Below are 23158 nucleotides of genomic sequence, written 5' to 3' on the forward strand. Positions count from 1 at the left end.
ACTAAGACTCTCTCAGCAACAGCTGAATTGTTAAGTCTCATGGTATGTGTGTATGATGTGGTTAAAGATATTAAAACTTGTAAACAAACATTGTCTATTAATATATATTATGATACAATGGTTATGCAGGGTGTTCCATTTATCTGATGCCTATGGGGAGCAGTAGATGTCGGGCAGCAAGTGCTCCATTGCCAGCAGTAAGATGCTGTGTCGCCCATCTACTGCTGTGGTATGACATGATTACATTAAAAATATAAGCAAATAAATTTTGTACTCACGCATCTCATGCAAGGAGATGCTGGAACTGTCAGCCATTATTTTCCATGTGTTTCTGAATATCTACTCAAGGAATTATTAATCATACAATCTAATACTCTTTGAGATATTGAATTAATTGATTCACAGATATTATCCTTGAGTTCCTCTATCGTCTGAAGATTTGTTGTGTACACTTTGTCATTCAGTGCACCCCACAAATAAAAACAGCATGGAGTTAAATCAGGACTACTAGTGGGGCAGATATTGTTACAAATCATTCTGTCATCGAACACGTCATGAATTGTGTGAAAAGAAACAGTGGCTGTGTGAACGCTTGTGAATCCTGTTGAAAAATGCAAAGCTTCGTTCTTTTTCACTCAGTTCTTTAAAAAACAGCCTCAAAATGTTTTTCACATATCTTTCGCTTGTAACTGTGTGATTACAAAATTGGGCCTGTTACTCCATCACCACTAACTGTGCACCACACCCCTATTTTCTCATCATGAATGGGTTCCTCATGAAGCACTACACGTCTACCTGCGCTCCAATTTCGACGGTTTTGGGAATTACAAAAACATATTTGTGTAAATGGAACCAAGCCTCGTCTGGAAAGAGAATAATGTAAGGATCTGTTTCACCGTCATGCACTTATTTTAAAACCCATGCGCAAAACTTAACCCTGTGTGCCGGATCACCAGGCCCAGGTTCTTCTGCTACTGATACTTTATAGAGCCTTAGCCTAAGCAGCTTAGCATCTCTTTGTACAGAGGTGCATGATATTTGTGTTTTCTGCAAAATACGTTTAAGAGACATTTTAGAGGAATATTCCAGGTGGTATGCAAATGCCATCGACCCGAACTTCTGTGAGCACTGTACGTCATTGTTAACGCTTCTTGTCTTGAATACTTCCTATTTCACGAAATTTATTCACTAATTTGTGAACTGCATCATGACTCAGAACTCCAACACCAGGAAACTACTGTTCAAACAATCTCTGTATGCACATACGATCGTAAATAAACTTTCATTATCGAATTGAATAATTCGCTCTTGGCGTTGTTGTGCTCGATTGACACTGGCTGGCAAGGTGCATATCTTATTATATTGATTTTTTGTTTATTTAATTATTTAATATAAATAATTTTGATGTTTTTTGCCTTAGTATACTTTATAGAGTTGATTTCGTAAAGTATAGTATATTGGTAATGCAAATGTTTTATGAAATATTATTTTAAATTTTTTAAAGTAGTTTTTATTTATTGTACGTTTTGTAACAGGGTTTATCAAAATTTTAGTATTTATATTACTTGTCTCGATTTGGGTTGATTTATAAATTAATTTATAGTTAATGTATCATAATTATTATTAAATTATGTATAGAAATGAGATGTTAATCTTTTCCTAAGATATATAGCTTCTTAAGAAAAAATTTAATTTTTTAAAGTTAATTTAATTTTTTAAGTATATATTCTAACTTATTTACTCTTTAAGGGATAAGCTTTAAAGTTGTTAACCTATAATTTGGCTTTTAAAATATAATAGTAAGCTTTAAACTAGCTATCCTTAAGACTGCATTCTAGTTCATTATTTTATATTTTGATTTTATAGCTATTTTAGGGTTTTCATTAAGATTATTTATTTGATTTGTTAATCTTTGTAATAATGATAGAATTAGTATATTTATTTGTATGAAAGTTTTACCTTGTAAATTCATTATAAGGAACTAGGCAAAATTGATTTCTGCCTGTTTATCAAAAACATGTCCTCTTGAAAATATTTTGAGGTCTGGCCTGCCTACTGAGCAAATTTTTAAAGAGCCTCGGTATTTTGACTGTGCAAAGGTAGCATAATCATTTATCTCTTACTTAGTGGCTGGAATGAATGGCTTCACGAGAAATCAACTGTCTCTTAATAAATTTTTTATCTTAACTTTTGAGTCAAAAGTCTTAAATTCTTCTTTAGATCAAGAACAACCTACAGAGCTTAACATTTTACTTTTATATTGTTTTTTTGTTTGTCTTTCTATATTTAATGATAATGTTTTGTTGGGATGACATGCAGAATAGATAAACTCTTCATTATTATATCACTGATTTATGTTGGTTATTTTGATCCATAATTTATGATCATAAGATTAAGTTATCTTAGGGATAACAGCATAATTATTTTTGAGAGCTAATATCGACAAAGCAGATTGTGACCTCGATGTTGGATTAAGAAAAATTTTGGATGCAGGAGCGCAGTGATTAGACCTGTTTGACCTTTAAATTCTTGCATGATCTGAGTTTAGACTGGCGTGAGCCAGGTCGGTTTTTATCCTAAGACTATTAACCCATTATGTACGAAAGGACCATATGGTTAAAATATTTTTATTATATTGATTAATATTAATTAATTTACTATTTCGACAGATTAATGTGTTGAATTTAGTATTCATTTATGTACATTTTATTCTACAAAAAGTATTGATACTATATGATTTATTTATGTTTATTTTAAATTTTCTTTTGTTAGTTATTAGTGTTGCTTTTTTAACATTGTTGGAGCGAAATGTTTTAGGTTATATTCAGATTCGTAAGGGCCCAAATAAAGTAGGATTTGTAGGGATTCCACAGTCTTTTAGAGATGCTATTAGGAGTAGCCTATTCCTATTATATCTAATTATTTACTTTATTATTTTTCTCCTGTTTTGAATTTAATAATTTCTTTGGCTGTTTGAGTAATTTTTCCCTACTTAAGTTATGTATGTTCTTCCTCTGATGGTTTTCTGTTTTTTTATGCTGCACTAGATTAGGTGTTTATACTGTTAAAATTGGTGGTTAATCTTCTAATTCAAATTATTCTTTGTTAGGCTCTCTTCGTTCTGTTGCTCAAACTATTTCCTATGAAGTTGGATTGGCTTTGATTTTATTATCTTTAATTATTTTGATTGATTGTTTTAACATGTTTGACTTTGTAAGCTATCAGCTTTATTGTTGATTTATTATTATTTCTTTCCCTTTAGCTTTAGCTTGCTTTGCTTCTTGTTTGTCTGAAGCTAATTGGACCCCTTTTGATTTTGCTGAAGATGAATCTCAATTAGTTTTAGACTCTAATATTGAATATGGTGCAGGTGGTTTTACTTTAATTTTTTGGCTGAATATACTAAAATTATTTTTATGAGAATATTGTTAGCTATGATTTTTTAGGTGTTGATTTTTATTCTTTTATATTTTTTATTAAGCTTATAAATTACATCTTTTGGGTTTATTTGAGTTCGAGTTACTTTACCACAATTTCGTTATGATAAGTAGATATACTTGGCTTGAAAGGGCTGCTTACCTTTATCTTTGACTTTTTTATTTTCTTTGTTGATTTAAAGATTTTATTTAGTTCATTCAATTAATCAAATTTTTTGAGAAAAGTTAATAGAAGAACTAAAGTTCTTTTCAAAACATATGCTTTTCCTAAGCTAATTAACTTATTTATTTTATTCCTTAATAGGCTTATGTCATGCATTTGCAATATGGACATTAATTAAGAAGTATGTAAAGTTGATAATTGTTAAAATCTGTCCTGTTATAATATATGGATTTTCAACTGGTCGTTCACCAGTTCATTTTAATAAATATACGACAACTACTATAATTCAGAATATGTTCTGATTAATAGGGTGATATTGAATACCTCCAAATGGTGTTTTGTTATAGAATGGTAAAATTATTAGGATTCTAATTGATACAAATAATGTAATAACACCTCCTAATTTAAAAGGAATTGATCGTAGAATTGTATATCCAAATAGGAAGTATCATTCTGGCTGAATGTGAACTGGAGTTACTAATGGATTGACAGGTACAGAATTATCTGGGTCTCCTAGAAGGTAAGGAGTAATTAGGGATAATATAATTAATAATGATGTTATTAAAACAAGGGTGACAGAATCCTTGAAATTGAATGTGGGTGGAATGGAATTTTTTCGATATCTCCATATAATCGTAAAGGGTTATTAGACCATGTTTGATGAAGAAAGAATGAGTGGATTTCGGCCATAGCTGTAATTATAAATGCTAAAATCACATGAAATGTGAAGAATCGATTAAATGTTGCGTTGTCAACAGCAAACCCTCCTCATACTCATTGAACTAAATCTGTTCCTAAATATGGAATTGCTGATAATAAATTAGTAATTACTGTAGCACCTCAGAATGATATTTGACCTCAAGGTAAAACATATCCTATAAATGCAGTTGCTATAACTGACATATAAGATCCATAGTAGATTCCTCGTCCTACATGTAAGTAAATGCAAATGAAAAATGTAGATGCTCCATTTACATATAAAGTTCGAATGATTCAACCATTATTTACGTCCCGGCAGATGTGTACCACACTACTAAATGCTATTTCAATATTTGATGTACTGTGTATAGCTAAAAATAGTCCAGTTATTACTAAACACAGTCGTAGTAGGGACCCAAAATTTCATCAAAATAAGATGTTTGTTGGTGCAGGAAAGTTAACTAAGGAGTTGTTAATAATTTTAATTAAAGATGTCTTAATCATAAGGGTTTATTCATTAGTAAATTACCTTATTTTACGACTAGGCCCCTGGTTAATATTACTGATTTTAACTACTGCTAATAGTGCTAAAAATAAATAAATTATCATCATTATTGTACTAATAAATGTTGGTCTATTATATAATTTTTCTAAAGATATTGTTATTTCTTGATAGTTTGTTGAGTTATTAATATTTATAGTTTCGGTATTTTTGAAGAAGTTTATAAATATTGTTATGTCTAAAATAATTAGTGTTGATATGATAAGACTCATTGCTAAAGTGATAATTTAGTAACTGATTTAGGTTGAAATATTTCGTTTGATGCAATTCGTCTAATATAAGTAAATAGAACTAATACACCACCAATAAACGTTAATAATAAAATGTATCATAGCCAATAACTTTCCATTATTGTTCCTGTTATTGGTCCAACCAGGGATGTTTGGAGGATAGTGAGGAGTATTATTGATATCGGGTGTCTTAATTTAATAAAATTAATATTTATTACATTTGATAGTGATATAATTATTATTTTAATCAGTTTAGGGGTTCCTCTATTTAAAATATCGGTTTTTGGGACCGACGATGGAAGCTTTTTCACCTCTGAAGTTTTAACAGTGGGAGCTAGACTTATTTCCGGTTTACAAGACCAGTGGTTTTTTTTTAAACTATTATAACTAATGTTTATATTCTCTATTTTTACTTCTTTATTGGTATATTTTGCTGGTGTTTGTGTTTTGTATTTTAAACATAAGCATTTATTAATGATTATTCTGAGATTGGAATATATTGTTCTTTCTTTATTTATATTAATTGTTGTTTTTCTTATTGAATTTGATCGATTATTTTTTCCTGTTGTTTTTTTAGCTTTTCTTTTTTGTGAAGGGGCTTTAGATCTTTCTTATTTGGTTTCAATAATCCATTCTCATTGTAATGATTTTTTAATTGTTTTGGTTTATATTTCTGCTAAAGTATTTATATACAACTGTGTTTTTATCCCTCTTTGTTTATGAAATAATTGTTGATGGTTGGTTCACTCTTTACTGTTCCTGTCAAGTTTTGTTTTTATGATTTGTGTATATTCATATGTTGATTTTCATATAATTCGATATTATTATGGTATTGATTATTTTTCTTTTAGTTTAATTTTGTTGAGTTTTTGAATTTGTTCTTCAATGATTACTGCTAGAGGTTCAATTTATTTAAGTTCTTACCATTCTAATTTTTTTGTTTGTATGCTTTTGATTTTAATAATTATACTTTATTGTTCATTTGCTAGATTAAGTCTTCTTTCTTTTTATATATATTTTTTTGAGGCTAGATGGGTTCCTTCTTTGCTTTTGATTTTAGGGAAGGTTATCAACCTGAGTGGCTGCAGACTGGTGTTATTTAATCTTTTATACTTTGGTTACTAGATTGCCTTTCTTGTTAGTTTCATTTCGGGTTTATGATTTTTCTAATATTTTATGTTTCCCTTTAATTGTTGAATTTGGTCCTTATTATTTTATATTTTATGTTTTTTTAAATTTTGGCCTTCTTAATTAAGATGCCAATATTTTTGGTTCATTTATGACATACTAAGACCCATGTAGAGCCTGCTATTTCTGGTAGAATAATTCTTGCTGGTGTTTTATTAAAGCTATGTGGTTATGGTATTTTTCCTGTAATAAGGGTTATTTCTTATTTGGGGTTGAAGTTGAATTATTTCTGGTTGTCTTTGGGTTTATCTGGTGAAGTTATGGTTATGTTTATTTGTTTTCATTAGGTTGATTTAAAGTCCTTAATTGCTTATTCTTCTGTCACTCATATAAGAATGGTTATTGGTGGATTAATAACTATGAATTCATGGGGTTGTATGGGTTCACTTTCTTTAATAGTTGGTTATGGTTTATGTTCTTCTGGACTGTTTGGTTTATCTAATATTGTTTATGAGCGTTTAGGTAGATGAAGATTATTAATTAACAAGGGTATGATTAATTTGATATCTAGAATGGCGTTGTGGTGATTCCTCTTTAGATCATCAAATGTGGCTGCTCCTCCATCATTGAATTTGTTAGGTGAGCTTAGACTATTAAGTAGAATTGTGTCTTGATCTACTTTTAGATTTTTTGCTTTGATTTTTTTATGTTTTTTAGAGCTGTTGAAACTTTATATATATATATATATATATATATATATATATATATATATATCTTCTTTGGTAATTTACTATAGAGAGGATTATATGTCAGGTGAAAAAATATAAATCGTTTTATTATTATTGTTTTAATATTTATTCTTTCAATAGGGTTTTTAATTATTAGTCCTAAATTGATTAGAATTTTATTAGGATGGGATGGTTTAGGTTTGGTTTCTTATTGTTTAGTTATTTATTACCAAAATGTAAAATCTTATAGTGCTGGTATGTTAATGGCTCTTTCTAATCAGATTGGTGATGTCACTATTTTAATTTCTATTGCTTGAATATTACATTTTGGTGGTTGAAAGTATATTTATTATTAAGATTTTAATTCTAGTTCTTTTCAAATAAAGCTTACTACTATATTAATTGTTTTGGCAACTATAAATAAGAGAGCTCAGATTCCTATTTCTTGTTGACTTCCTGCTGCTATAGCTGCTCCTACTCCTGTTTCTGCTTTAGTTCATTCTTCTACTCTTGTTACTGTGGTAGTTTACTTATTGATTTGTTTTAGACCAATAGTAGATTCTTATAATTGTGGTTGAATTTTACTTTTAATTGGTTGTATAACTATGTTTATAGCTGGATTGGGTGCTAATTTTGAATTAGATTTAAAGAAAATTATTGCTATTTCTTCTTTAAGACAACTTGGTTTAATAATGAGAATTTCGTCTATAGGTTATCCAAAGCTTGGTTTTTTTCCATTTATTGGCTCATGTTTTATTTAAGGCACTGTTATTTATGTGTGCAGTTTCAATAATTCATAATTTAAAGGATTCTCAGGATATTTGTTGTATGGATTCAGTTGTTAATTTTATACCTTTAACTTCTGTTTGTTTTATGTTTCTAGTTTATCTTTGTGTGGTATACCTTTTTTAACCGGGTTTTATTCAAAGAACTTATTTCTTGAAATAGTTTGTTTGAGATGGATTAATTGTTTATTTTTTCCTTTATTTTTTCTACTGGTTTACCAACTTCCTATTTTTTTCGTTTATTTCATTATTTAATATCTGGAGACAATAATTTTTATTCAAGATTTTCCTTTGACGATAAGGGTTATTATATTTCATTTGGTATAGTTGGTTTTTTTTTTTGTTACTGCTTTTAGTAGTAGTCTTTTTATCTTGATTGATTTTTCCCTATTCCTTTTGTGATTCCTTTGGCTTATTATTTAAAGGTTTTGGTGATTACAGTCGTTGTTTAGGGTGCTTATTTGGGTTATCTTATTTCTAAGTCTTATTTTGCTCTTATTTTATTTTATTGTTGTGTACTTTCTTTTGTAGATTTGTTGGTTCTATTTGATTTATACCTTTCCTTTCAACTAAGTTTGTTAGATATATTCCTTTGAAGTTAGATTGTGATCCATCAAAATCATTTGATTATGTTTGGGGTGAGTTGTTTGGTGGTCAGGTTTTATACAGATTATTTATTTATGTAATTGGCTATATTCAAGGTTGATATGATTCGAATTTTAAGCTCTATCTTTCAACTTTTAATTTTTGGATATTTATTTTAGTTATGTTATTTTTCTTATACCTAAATATCTTATGATTAGAGTGCAACACACAAGATGTGAAGGAGGTATTTTTACATTTAAGTGTTTATAAATATGAATACATTATTTTTACAGTGAAAATGTAATGTTTTATTTAAACTATATAAATTACAGAAAAGTTAATGGAGTTTAACCGCTAATATAAAAAGTTTGCAGCTGTCATATTGGCTTTACATTTCCTTAATTCGAATTTTATAGTTCAGTTATATTAATAACAGTAATATGCCTTTTTTTGGCTTCAATTAATAAGTGTATATTATTTATCAATCTATCAGGTCAAAACTGACTGCAGTATTTCGCTTCTTATTGTATTTAAGGTTAACTGATTATATGAGTACTTTTTGAATGCAACCCAAATGTTATAGTCACTAAACTCTTTATTCTGCTCATTGTAAGGCTCTTTGATTTCATTTTTTTGGTATAGTCCCCCTAATAGGACTAGGATGAAAAATATTGTTGATACTGTTCAGATTATAACATGTGATATTTTAAAAATAATTACAATTGGTAGAATTAGTGCAATTCCTATATCAAAGATTAGGAAAATTACTGTGATTAAGGAGAATCGAAGGGAGAATGGTATTCATGCTGATCTTTTTGGGTCAAACCCACATTCAAATGGTGGTCTCTTTTCCCAGTCATTAATTAATTATTTAATAGTGTTGTTGTAAGGATTATAATAATTATTGGGATAATAAATCTAATACAAACTCTTATAGATAGAACTAAGCTAAAAGCTTCAAGCTAAAACCCAAAAAAAAGAAAAAAAAGAGGCAGGGCATAGTACGGTCCCATGGAACCCATTCGACAGACATGCTCGTCTTCCGTGGCTCTCCTGCAACACCCCAGGCAGGCGGTCGTCAGATAAATGAACACCTTGTACATTGTTAATATACATTTTGTATATTGTGAACTATGGGAAGCAAATCATCAGTTATATGTAAAAGCCTTACACATGGGACGTCAATAAGCTTATCATTTGTAGTTGTAATAGGAAGTTCCACTTACAGCACTAGATTACATTCATGTAATAATACAGCTATACCACGTTTCAAGACTGTATTGTAAATAATAATAGTTACAAAGACTCTTAAAGAGGCAATTCAGAGGTCATGTTCTACTGTCAGTTCCGTTCTAAAAATTCTAGGCGACAAAGTTTAAATGCAGTCGAGTTAAAACTGTTTCAGTAACTAAAGCACACTTAACTTTATTTATGCAAAAATTAAGAAGATTGTAAATTATTAAACGACACAGGTATATATACGCAGTTGCATAGAGACACAATACACCGGGCTACCAACCTGTTCACGTCAGTCAAACGCCTGCTTGTGTTGTGCCTCGGAGGATGTCAGAGCTCGACAGACTTGAATGCGTTTTAGGTAAAAGTAGGAAGTGAACTCGCGAGGACTGTACACCATCCTAGATCGCTCACATTTCATGAAAGGAACTGTTTGTGTGCCGCCCATAATGTCAACAAAATCGCGTGGCAAGTGAAGAGAACATTTTCCACTTTTAAGGCGAGTTATTAACTCCTCATGATTAGAAGTCAAGGCGATAGACTATTTTACTTGGAACTGCCCCTAGAGGTCGCCTCTGACTCGTTAATAGTGCTGTTTCCTATAGGTAAGTTAGATAGAATATTAGTAGTTATATTTTGTATTATAGAATACTAATACTTATATTTAGAAAGTTTACAGAATATATCAATCAGTTAAAATTCAAAGCTTTTATTTATAGTTACCCTCCCCAATCCTGCTGAGTAAACTTTTCTTTCAGTGAGTACGAAGCTAACTGGAAGTTATGGTCAGCATGTTCTGCATCGCTTTCTAGCTGACCGAGAAAGTAGTTTCCAGGCTTTTGTAAATTATGAAGGTAATAGTAAAGCATGCACAGACAGTTAAAGTGTCTTTTCATAATGACATAAAGGAGTAACGACCATTGGGATTATTTACTCGCTGCCTCACAATATCTTGACTTTTTCCAGTCTGCAAGGAGAACATTTTTGCAGGTCATAGGTTATTTTAGTGTGCAACTGTAGATTCTCAAATGGTCTGACAATCAAGAACTTTACCGCAATGGGAACAGGAGACTCCACTGTGTTTGTTAAAATAAGAATGCAATTTTTGCTATTCTATTCTCAGCATTTGTTTTAAATAGAGCACATGTGGACTTAAATTTAGGACAATGAGACGTCGTTCCAACGCTATCACAAACAGTGTACTACTGGAGGGAGATCAGAACTTCTATCTCCCACCTCATCTAAGGCATTTGAATCAAAAGTATGCATGAGCCATGTCTGTGCCTTGAGCTGTCACTGGTGAAAGATGGCATCATTCAAGGGTCAATTAGAGAAATTGGAGCAATGAGAAGCAGAATGCAGGAATTCTACAAGCAACTATACTCCTCTGGGCGAATAGTAGCTTAGGGAAACACGTTAAGTAGTTTGTATCATAAGTCTAAAAACTATCAAACATTATAAAAACTACTGATTTATATTAAGAAAAGTTATTAAAAAATCCAGAAGTATGTGTATCATGTCTGAAATCAGCAACTCTGATAATAAAATTAAAACAATTTGGAATATTATTAAAAGAGAAACAGGTCAACCAAGAGCACAGGAAGACAGTATTACCATCAAATTAAATGAAAACTTTATGAACAAAAAGTCAGAACTTGAAAATATTTTTAATAATCATTGTCTAAATGTTGTGGATATAGTAGGATCCAGGTGTTCATTAGAAGAATCTAGGCTGTTAATGGAAGAGGCCTTACCTATGCTATTCGATACAATTGAAATCTCACCCACTTCTCCCTCTGAAATTAGGAAAATAATAAACTTGCTTAAAAGCAAAAACTCACATGGAATTGTTGGCATTTCCAGCAAAATACTAAAAGCTTGTTCTCAACAGATAAGTAAGATTCTCAGCCACCTGTGTAATAGCTCTCTGGAACAGGGCATTTTCCCTGATATACTGAAATATGCTATTGTTATACCTTTGCATAAAAAGGGGGATAGATCTGATGTCAACAATTACCGTCCAATCTCCCTTCTAGCAGCTTTATCCAAAATTTTTGAGAAAGTAATGTATTCAAGAGTAGCTTCACATATCTGTAAAAATGAAGTACTAACAAAATGTCAGTTTGGTTTCCAGAAAGGTTTTTCAACAGAAAATGCCATATATGCTTTCACCAATCAAATTTTGAATGATCTGAATAACCGAACACTACCCATTGGGATTTTTTGTGATCTCTCAAAGGCTTTTTATTGCGTAAATCATGAAATTCTGCTAGACAAGCTCAAATATTGTGTCATGAGTGGGACAGTGCGCAAATGGTTCAATTTGTACCTAACTGAACGAGTGCAGAAAGTTGAAATAAGCAGTTCTCATAATATGCAAAGATCAGCACATTCCTCAAACTGGGAAACTGTCAAGAATGGGGTTCCACAAGGGTCAGTCTTGGGTCCTTTGTTGTTCTTAATATATATTAATGACTTGCCATTCTATATTCATGAAGAGGCAAATTTAGTTCTCTTTGCTGATGATACAAGTATAGTAATCACACCTGAGAAACAAGAATTAACTGATGAAATTGTCAATACTGTCTTTCAGAAAATTACTAAGTGGTTCCCTGTAAACAGACTCTCACTGAATTTTGATAAGACACATTACATACAGTTCCGTACAGCCAATGGTATGACGCCATTAGTAAATATAGACCTTAATCAGAAGCATATAGCTAAGGTAGAATATTCCAAATTTTTAGGTGTGTCCATTGATGAGAGATTAAATTGGAAGAAATGCATTGATGATCTGCTGAAATGTTTAAGTTCAGGTACTTATGCAATAAGGGTCATTGCAAATTTTGGTGATGAACATCTTAGTAAACTAGCTTACTACGCCTATTTTCACTCACTGCTTTCATATGGCATCATATTTTGGGGTAATTCATCACTGAGGAATAATGCATTTATTGCACAAAAGCATGTAATCAGAAAAATAGCTGGAGTCCACCCAAGATCATCCTGTAGTCATTTATTTAAGGATCTAGGGATATTCACAGTAGCTGCTCAGTATATATACTCTCTTATGAAATTTGTTATTAACAACCAAACCCAATTCAAAAGTAATAGCAGTGTGCATAACTACTATACTAGGAGAAAGGATGATCTTCAGTATTCAAGATTAAATCTAACATTGGCACAGAAAGGGGTGAATTATACTGCCACTAAAGTCTTTGGTCACTTACCAAATAGTATCAAAAGTCTGACAGATAACCAACAAGTATTTAAGAAGAAATTAAAAGAATTTCTGAATGACAACTCCTTCTACTCCATAGAGGAATTTTTAGATATAAATTAAGAAAAAGGAAAAAAAACAAAAAACAATAAAAAATAAAAAACACAAAAAATAAAAAAGTTGTTATATTAACTTAAGTATGTTGTTAAATTAACTTAATTATGTCATGTATTGGAAAATTTGACTCATTCCACATCATTACGAAATATCGTATTCATGATACATGGAACTAGTAGTAATCTAATCTAATCTAGGCCTAGGGCAGCAGATGGAAGAAACATCTTTCGTCGCAGCTGGTAATCTGATGTCATAGACCCTATAATAGAGAACTTGGATTGTGACATCATAGATCCATATATCACGTCAGCCATCTTGGATTGTCATCTTGGATTCTGTCGTCCTAGAGCCCATTACAGAATTCCAGGTCAACCATCTTGTATTACCATCGTCGATTCTGACGTCATAGAGCTTGTCGCAGTATTCCAGATCGGCCAACATGACAATGCACCACCTTCGATTTTTAATTTGCCACCAGTTTATACTTAGGACAACATCACTACTTCCACAGTGACGTCATAGGAGTAGGGGAAATCCACCGCCAAAATTTTAATTTTTCGCCCCTTTTTGAACTTCCCACCATTTTGTCAGAGGCATGGATGGAGAAGGGGTGGGGAAATCCGATGACGATATCTATAATGTTATCGGTGACATAGTCTCTCCCCGATCTCCCACTGCTATACTGCTCACTAATAATGGTCTAATAACCCATCACTTTACCGAAATGGAGACAAACTCAGTGAGTGGCGGCGAAGTTCCACATACACTATGTGATTAAAAGTATCTGGGCACCCCCAAAAACATACGTTTTTCATATTAGGCACCGTGTGGTGCCACCTACTACCAGGTACTCCATATTAGCGACTTCACTAGTCATTAGGCATTGTAAGAGAGCAGAATGGGGCGCTCCGCGGAATTCACGGTCTTCGAACATGGTCAGGTGATTGGGTGTCTCTTGTGGCATATGTCTGTATGCGAGATTTCGACACTCCTAAACATCCCTAGGTCCACTGTTTCATATGTGATAGTGATGTGGAAACGTGAATCTCAAGTTGGTAAGCCTTCTTCCATCAATTCTAATTCCCTTACCTTCCCAGCTCAGCTTTGACATAGCCATTTCCAATGCAGCAGAGAACAGTTTTGGGGAGATGGGATCGCCTTGCTTGACACCCCTCATGATGCGGAATTCTTGAGTTGATTCGCCCATGTTAACATAACACAGGAATTCCAAACTGTATCAGGATCCACTGCAAGTACTATGACAGTTAGGCGAGAGGTGAGAAAACTTGGATTTCATGGTCGAGCGGCTGCTCATAAGCCACACATTATGCCGGTAAATGCCAAACAATGCCTCGCTTTGTGTAAGGAGCGTAAAGATTGGACGATTGAGCAATGGAAAAGTTTTGTGTGGAGTGAGAAATCACGGTATACAATGTGACGATCCGATGGCAGGGTATGGGTGAACGCCATATGCCCGTGTGTGTAGTGCTAACAGTAAAATTCGGAGGCGGTGGTGTTATGCTGTGGTCGTGTTTTTCATTGAGGGGGCTTGCACCCCTTGTTGTTTTGCGTGTCTCTATCACAGCACAGACCCACATTGATGTTGCAAGCACCTTCTTGCTTCAGACTGTTGAAAAGCAATTTGGGGATGGTGATTGGATCTTTCAACACGATCGAGCAGCTGTTCATAATGCACGGCCTGTGCCGAAGTGGCTACACAACAATAACATCCCTTTAATGGACTGGCCTGGACAGAGTCCTGACCTGAATCCTATAGAACAACTCTGGGATGTTTTGGAACGCCTACTTCGTGCCAGGCCTCACCGACCGACACCGATACCTCTCCTCAGTGGAGCACTTCGTGAAGAATGGGCTGCCATTCCCCAAGAAACCTTCCAGCACCTAATTGAACGTATGCCAGCGAGAGTTGAAGCTGTCATCAAGGCTAAGGGTGGGCCAACACCATACTGAATTGCAGCATTACCGATGGAGAGCGCCACGAACTTGTAAGTCATTTTCAGCCAGGTGTCCGGATACTTTTCATCACATAGTGTATTTCCACTTTCGGCTGCTGCGACGTCAGGTGTCGCACCAAACATATCACACTGTGATTGCCGTTTGACCTCTGTTGTTGCTGTGTGTGTTTGAGGTTTACGGGCGCTAAAAAGCGTGGTTATCAGCGCCCATCTGTTGTTGCTGATTTGATCTGTCGTTCGTTATAGTTGAAACTTTCGCTCTCTACTTTGTTTTCGTCCATGGACTTGAGTCATTCGTAGTCTTCACGCGCTATGATGCTTGCAGCAGTGTCCAGTCTAGTTTATGTTAGGCAATGACACGAAACTTGGTACAAAGTTCTCACCAATTTAGTTAGTTTAACGAGCATGACAGAAAAAAAGTAGAATGAGTGGCCAGCGCCCTTTGCGTCTCTGAGTAGCAACTATGTGGGTGTGCTCACAAGAGCCGCCCTCTTTATTTCCGCCTACACAGCAGTGGGCCATGATTTGATTCTACAAGTGCCCTGGAATTGAACGCGTGCACATAGCCAGTAGGTGTAAGTAGTTAACAAAAAGACAACATGTTAAGTGTCCCATCTGTTTTTCGAAGGAATTTCCGTGTCAATGAAGTTGAATGTCGTGGTAGGTGGTGTTATACTACCGTTTCTGGATTTATTTTCAGCCTGTGACCACGATGTATTTCAATAAAACTTCCGATTAGTATATACGTACTGCTCATATTGAACAATAAAATGTGATAGAGTGTGCATGTTGACCATTATTTAAGTATCCATATGACGTATTGTAAATTAATTTTTCTTTTGTTGGCAACTGATTATCGAAGACGAAGTTAAAAAATGCTATGATGTACCCATATGTTAAATAAAATACGAGTACCTGTTATCGGTCCATGATAAAGAACTGCGTGAAATACGCCTCGCAAATTTCGATGCATGTTGCTTTCATATGCGTTTAATTACAGGATGTACGGAAATGGACAAGCCGTGTTTCACGCAAACCATGCCTTATTCTAGTTGGAGTTTGGGCGATATTAATTTTCACTCGACTACATAAGAACCTATCCTCTCTGACTGAATCCCTGTAGAGGGTCGAGTCATCAGTCAACATTATAGAGGTAATTCGGGGGGCGGTTTTTATCTTTAGGGAAGATTATCTTCAGAATGTTCGAACTTAAGACACGTTCTATATTTCTGATGTAGAATGGCAGCGCATCTGTCGCAGAGCAATTACTGTAAATTTATTATTAAAAGTTGTCAGTTGTCAGGCGATACTACATGCATTTATGCCATCGAAGATGCTCACCCAGTACAAGCTAAACGAAACGCGGAACATGAATCTACATAAATGTTGGTACTTGGCAATGCATTACAATAGTTACACAGAAACACATTTTTCCCTGCGTATAATTCATAAAATGTAGCGCTGCCCACAATATCTACACTATTGAGCTAAACTATTTTCAACGACTGCCCCCCCCCCCCCTCCCACCGGCGAATGCTGACTGGTGGTGTTAGGGTCCCCTGACACTTAAAGGAAAGTTTACAAGCGGATATGAGACGAATGAAGTATCATTGTTGCGACGACACTGACCGGAAATGGCAAAACCACTGCTATAAGCGACATTGAGAAGAGGTGGATTTTATGCCTAGGCACGTGGCAATGAGCATCTTGGAAAGGAAGGAGCTGTTCGGCTGTTCATGTCCCACTGTTGTGAGGATCTACGGAAGGTGGTTGAAGGACAGTGGAACCTCGAGCACGAGGCAAGTCATTGTACGTCCACGACTCATCACGTAACATGGAGTTTGGAGGCTTCCCCGCCCTTTAAAGCAGATCTGACGACAGAGTACAATGCCGGTGCAGGCACAGGTCTTCCCTTGCACATCAGTCAGTGCACATTGTTGAACACGGAGCTTTTCAGCAGCGGCAAGCCACACAACTTTTGCATAACATTTAAGAGAAATGGACCACAAACCAACTGCGTGAGAGGAAGACACGAAAATAATTAAAATAAATAATGAAAGACACTTGCTGACCTTACAAGAAAATTATCATATATACAAAACAAAGGAAGAAAAGGAGCTACTACTTGACAAAGTGAATGTAACTAAACACATTGCTTACACTAACTGATTATACATTGTTGTCAATGGAGAGACGTCTACAGACGTTAAAGTAACCTTTGGCGTGCCACAGGGGAGTGTTATGGGACCATTGCTTTTCACAATATACACTCCTGGAAATGGAAAAAGAACACATTGACACCGGTGTGTCAGACCCACCATACTTGCTCCGGACACTGCGAGAGGGCTGTACAAGCAATGATCACACGCACGGCACAGCGGACACACCAGGAACCGCGGTGTTGGCCGTCGAATGGCGCTAGCTGCGCAGCATTTGTGCACCGCCGCCGTCAGTGTCAGCCAGTTTGCCGTGGCATACGGAGCTCCATCGCAGTCTTTAACACTGGTAGCATGCCGCGACAGCGTGGACGCGAACTGTATGTGCAGTTGACGGACTTTGAGCGAGGGCGTATAGTGGGCATGCGGGAGGCCGGGTGGACGTACCGCCGAATTGCTCAACACGTGGGGCGTGAGGTCTCCACAGTACATCGATGTTGTCGCCAGTGGTCGGCGGAAGGTGCACGTGCCCGTCGACCTGGGACCGGACCGCAGTGACGCACGGATGCACGCCAAGACCGTAGGATCCTACGCAGTGCCGTAGGGGACCGCACCGCCACTTCCCAGCAAATTAGGGACACTGTTGCTCCTGGGGTATCGGCGAGGACCATTCGCAACCGTCTCCATAAAGCTGGGCTACGGTCCCGCACACCGTTAGGCCGTTTTCCGCTCACGCCCCAACATCGTGTAGCCCGGCTCCCGGGGTGTCGCGATAGGCGTGAATGGAGGGACGAATGGAGACGTGTCGTCTTCAGCGATGAGAGTCGCTTCTGCCTTGGTGCCAATGATGGTCGTATGCGTGTTTGGCGCCGTGCAGGTGAGCGCCACAATCAGGACTGCATACGACCGAGGCACACAGGGCCAACACCCGGCATCATGGTGTGGGGAGCGATCTCCTACACTGGCAGTACACCACTGGTGATCGTCGAGGGGACACTGAATAGTGCACGGTACATCCAAACCGTCATCGAATCCATCGTTCTACCATTCCTAGACCGGCAAGGGAACTTGCTGTTCCAACAGGACAATGCACGTCCGCATGTATCCCGTGCCACCCAACGTGCTCTAGAAGGTGTAAGTCAACTACCCTGGCCAGCAAGATCTCCGGATCTGTCCCCCATTGAGCATGTTTGGGACTGGATGAAGCGTCGTCTCACGCGGTCTGCACGTCCAGCACGAACGCTGGTCCAACTGAGGCGCCAGGTGGAAATGGCATGGCAAGCCGTTCCACAGGACTACATCCAGCATCTCTACGATCGTCTCCATGGGAGAATAGCAGCCTGCATTGCTGCGAAAGGTGGATATACACTGTTCTAGTGCCGACATTGTGCATGCTCTGTTGCCTGTGTCTATGTGCCTGTGGTTCTGTCAGTGTGATCATGTGATGTATCTGACCCCAGGAATGTGTCAATAAAGTTTCCCCTTCCTGGGACAATGAATTCACGGTGTACTTATTTCATTTTCCAGGAGTGTATATAAATGACCTAGTAGATAGTGTTGGAAGTCCCATGGGGCTTTTCGCAGATGATGCTGTAGTATACAGAGAAGTTGCAGCATTAGAAAATTGTAGCGAAATGCAGGAAGATCTGCAGCGGATAGGCACTTGGTGCAGGGAGTGGCAACTGACCCTTAACATAGACAAATGTAATGTATTGCGAATACATAGAAAGAAGGATCCTTTATTGTTTGAGTATATGATAGCGGAACAAACACTGGTAGCAGTAACTTCTGTAAAATATCTGGGAGTATGCGTGCCGAACGATTTGAAGTGGAATGATCATAGGCGGGTACCAGGTTGAGATTCATTGGGAGAGTCCTTAGAAAATGTAGTCCATCAACAAAGGAGGTGGCTTACAAAACACTCGTTCGACCTATACTTGAGTATTGCTCATCAGTGTGGGATCCGTACCAGATCGGGTAGACGGAGGAGATAGAGAAGATCCAAAGAAGAGCGGCGCGTTTCGTCACAGGGTTATTTGGTAACCGTGATAGCGTTACGGAGATGTTTAACAAACTCAATTGGCAGACTCTGCAAGAGAGGCGCTCTGCATCGCGCTGTAGCTTGCTCGCCAGGTTTCGAGAGGGTGCGTTTCTGGATGAGGTATCGAATATATTGCTACCCCCTACTTATACCTCCCGAGGAGATCACGAGTGTAAAATTAGAGAGATTCGATCGCTCATGGAGGCTTTCAGACAGTCGTTCTTCCTGCGAACCATACGCGACTGGAACAGGAAAGGGAGGTAATGACAGTGGCACGTAAAGTGCCCTCCGCCACACACTGTTGGGTGGCTTGCGGAGAATAAATGTAGATGTAGATGTAGATGTAGGAATGGTCAGTGTTCGCCGGCCGAAGTGGCCGAGCGGTTCTAGGCACTTCACTCTGGAACCGCGCGACCGCTACGGGTTCGAATCCTGCCCCGGGTATGGCTCTGTGTGATGTCCTTAGACTAGTTAGGTTTAAGTAGCTCGAAGTTCTAGGGGACTGATGACCTCAGATGTTAAGTCCCATAGTGCTCAGAGCCATTTGAACCATTTTGGTCAGTGTTGAGGGACGTGACAGGAACGACCATTTGAAGCAGAAGACAGCTTGTGTAATATAGATTATTATTTCTTTTGTGTATTATTCACTGTATGATCAAATTTACATATGAACTCACATACAACAAGCAGTAAACATAACAACCTGCGTTCTACAAACTATCAATTGAAAATTACGTATTTTTAACATATTCATCTCTAAACATGAACTTCAAAATCACATTACACGTGTTGCATGATTCATAATAAGTGTTAGAATCTCCCAGTGTAAAAAAAACTGTGACTATGGGGAAGGAGCGTAAAGATCGTGAAACAAGAAAAAGAATGAAGAAAGCAGGTAAATCTGTTTATACCTTCTTATTACAAAAATAGAATTTGTTTCCGTAACATTCATCGTAAATAATGCCACAAGAAATAGCACTTTCTTATTCTTTTTGTCCTAGATATCGTGATAAAGATCCTTATTTAATGAATTTTGATCCTCTCTGCCAACATAGAGAAGGTCGTTTTAATTGCTGCTCTATCCCAGTAAAAGTTCTACGTAGAACCAAAAGCAATGTGTTGAATACACGGAATGAAAAACACGATGATGAAAAAATATCGTATCACCTGGACGTAAGCAGTCCAAAACGTTGGCGCATCTGCGGAGAAAGTGCCAAAGTAAAAACCAACAGCTGTCACAGTGAAATATCAAGTAATTTGAGGATTTAATACAGATTCGCACTATTTTTCATTTCTTCTTAGTGAAGTATGTGCTTCTACCGATACTAAACAGGAGATGATACAACAGAATAATGCGTCAAATTCCAGTTATTTTGAATACAGAGAAGTATGTACAGATCTACAACGAAGTTGGGGAAACCGGGGGAAACATGGGTAACTGGAAAAGACTGGGAGCTTAAGAACTTTGATGAACTCTCAAAGGAATGGAAAAAGATGGATGGTATCAGAGGAGTAAAAATAATAATTTTGAAAAGTCAAAACTGAACCATGTCGGTGATCAGGATATAAAATTTAAAACAGAAATTCATTATTACTTCGATGGCCCTTCTAAATTATTCACAACATTGGCAAAACGTGGACATAAGATGTTCTCTGCTACTGAAAGACCTATACTAGCTTTGTCAGGTATGATAAAGTTAGAGAAAAGGGATGATGTGAAGAAAGTGCTCACTTTAAGGTTCGGTACAAAACTGAAAGATGAAGAACAACAAAATTTTTTTCCCAGACTGCAGCAACTACTCTTCAGAAGATAATGAATGTGATTCTTTACAAGAAGAACCAGCAACGAACAAAATTTAATCAAACTGCCTGCAACAAATTATTCTCTTGAACAGTTTTTTATGTAATTTAAGGCTTTGTAGCGATATTTCAAGTAAATATTAATATTACATTGTTATAAGTTCTATAATTAATGTTAAGCAATTGAAAATTACTGTAAGTTAATAATTATTTTCAGGTATTAAGGTTCGTAAATTAATGAAGATTTAATAGTGTAAACCCATCAAAATATGTAATATCCTAGGTGACCGATCAAAATGTATATTTTCCAAAACATAAATTGATTTTAGAGCCATCCTAATCAAATTCTGATCTGTTGCAAAGTGGGATCAAATTCAGTATCTCAACTCGGAATTAACTGTGAAAACAGCATTGTGTTTCATAGAATAGTTTAGGATATATCAGTTTTCCGCTTTTCCTGATTATTTGCTGCTCACATGCCCTTGTGAAGTTTCTACTTCAAATGAGCGTTCGTGCCATGTCCCTTAAGACTAAACATTCCTGCTGGGACACTCTGTGTAGCAGACAAATATCCAAATAGATAATCACAAATCTCATTACTCTCCTAAGTAGGGGCTATAAAAAAATATGGACACACACACAAACCAACTTATATCAACACACATAATTTGAGAAAAAAAAGTGAAAATAAAATCCGAGAAAGCTAGCAACACTGCCAAAAACAGATGACACCCAAGACAAAGAAACGGCAACTGACATGTTACAAAACCACGGTGACTATACAAAGAAAGGAGGATTTCAACCACTTTGCCATATGAGGAATAGATACATGGTTTTCAGATAAGGTTCAAATGGTTCAAATGACTCTGAGCACTATGGGACTTAACTTCTGAGGTCATCAGTCCCCTTTTTCAGATAAAGAATTAGACATTTTACCATAAGCAGTTTTCCATTTTATTATAAAAAAGTTCCTTGGGCTCTTTTTAAATCTATAACAAAATGTGTGACAGTGACGAAAACCGAGTAATTAAAAGAGTAAGAAATATAAAAGTTACGTGCGGCATGCAAAAGGGGTTTTAGCCGGCCGAAGTGGCCGTGCGGTTAAAGGCGCTGCAGTCTGGAACCGCAAGACCGCTACGGTCGCAGGTTCGAATCCTGCCTCGGGCATGGATGTTTGTGATGTCCTTAGGTTAGTTAGGTTTAACTAGTTCTAAGTTCTAGGGGACTAATGACCTCAGCATTTGAGTCCCATAGTGCTCAGAGCCGAAAGGGGTTTTTATTGTAAACTACTGCAGCTTTTATTTAGCTGCCACGAAAAATTTTCACCGCAAGAAATATGGATTCAGTAATGTGACGACACAGAAAGTATTTAGGGCGATCTTTAGGGCATGCATGGTCTTGGTTCTTGTTCTATGGTCTTCGGTCTTTTGCTGGACAGTGTTGATTGTGCTTTTGCCGAGAGGGCTGTGTGGCTAAGCAGTTGAATGGGGGCATATACTAAAACTTTTCGTTGGATTTGGAATGATTTTGTATGCGCGAGTTAAGTACTTCGACTTTTCACTGGACTTAGATAATTTGAGTGTGTTTTTGGTGATTGATTCAGCATGGTTTTACGAACTTAACTGTTGTCTGTGGGACTTGAGGCAGCTGTGAACTGTAATTATTAGCTGTAGCTGATATTTATACTCGCATATAATGGAAGTATTTCATTTTTGCATCGGTTAGTAAAAATAATGAACTTTAGCGTTGAACGGCTACTATTTAAGAAGGGTGTATGGCAGGGCTGCTCACACCTGTCTTGGTCAATGGATACATTCAGTCGGCAATAGCTTACGTTAAGGAGAAACTAGCAGCCATAGGAGGAATTATAATTCATGGTAATAAAACAGACGTGCTGAGATTTGCTGAAGATCTCTCAGGTTGAGTGAAGATGCAGAAAAATCAGAAGCGATGCTAGCACAGTTGGAAACCAGCCTCATCTCTTCTAATGATACCAAAATTAATAAAAATAAAAAAGAATCTTGTTGCTGAACAGACAAAAGATCGTTTCGCAATGCTCACTTAACAGAGGACACACACAAGGGTGGAGGACACAGAGCGACAAAGGGCATGCTCTAAAACTTGTATCAAATGATAAAACCCACCCTCACGAATAAAACGTAAAACTAAAGCTACTGTTGAGGCATTGTCGCCCAACACCGAAGGTAGGGTGCTAGGAAAGTTAAAAGTCAGCCGCAGAGCAGCTAATAAAAGTGGGCAGACGTAGGGAGCATAGCTACATCAAACGGAAGATCG

Source organism: Schistocerca piceifrons, chromosome X (genome assembly GCF_021461385.2).
Source record: "Schistocerca piceifrons isolate TAMUIC-IGC-003096 chromosome X, iqSchPice1.1, whole genome shotgun sequence".
Taxonomy (NCBI): Eukaryota; Metazoa; Arthropoda; class Insecta; order Orthoptera; family Acrididae; genus Schistocerca; species Schistocerca piceifrons.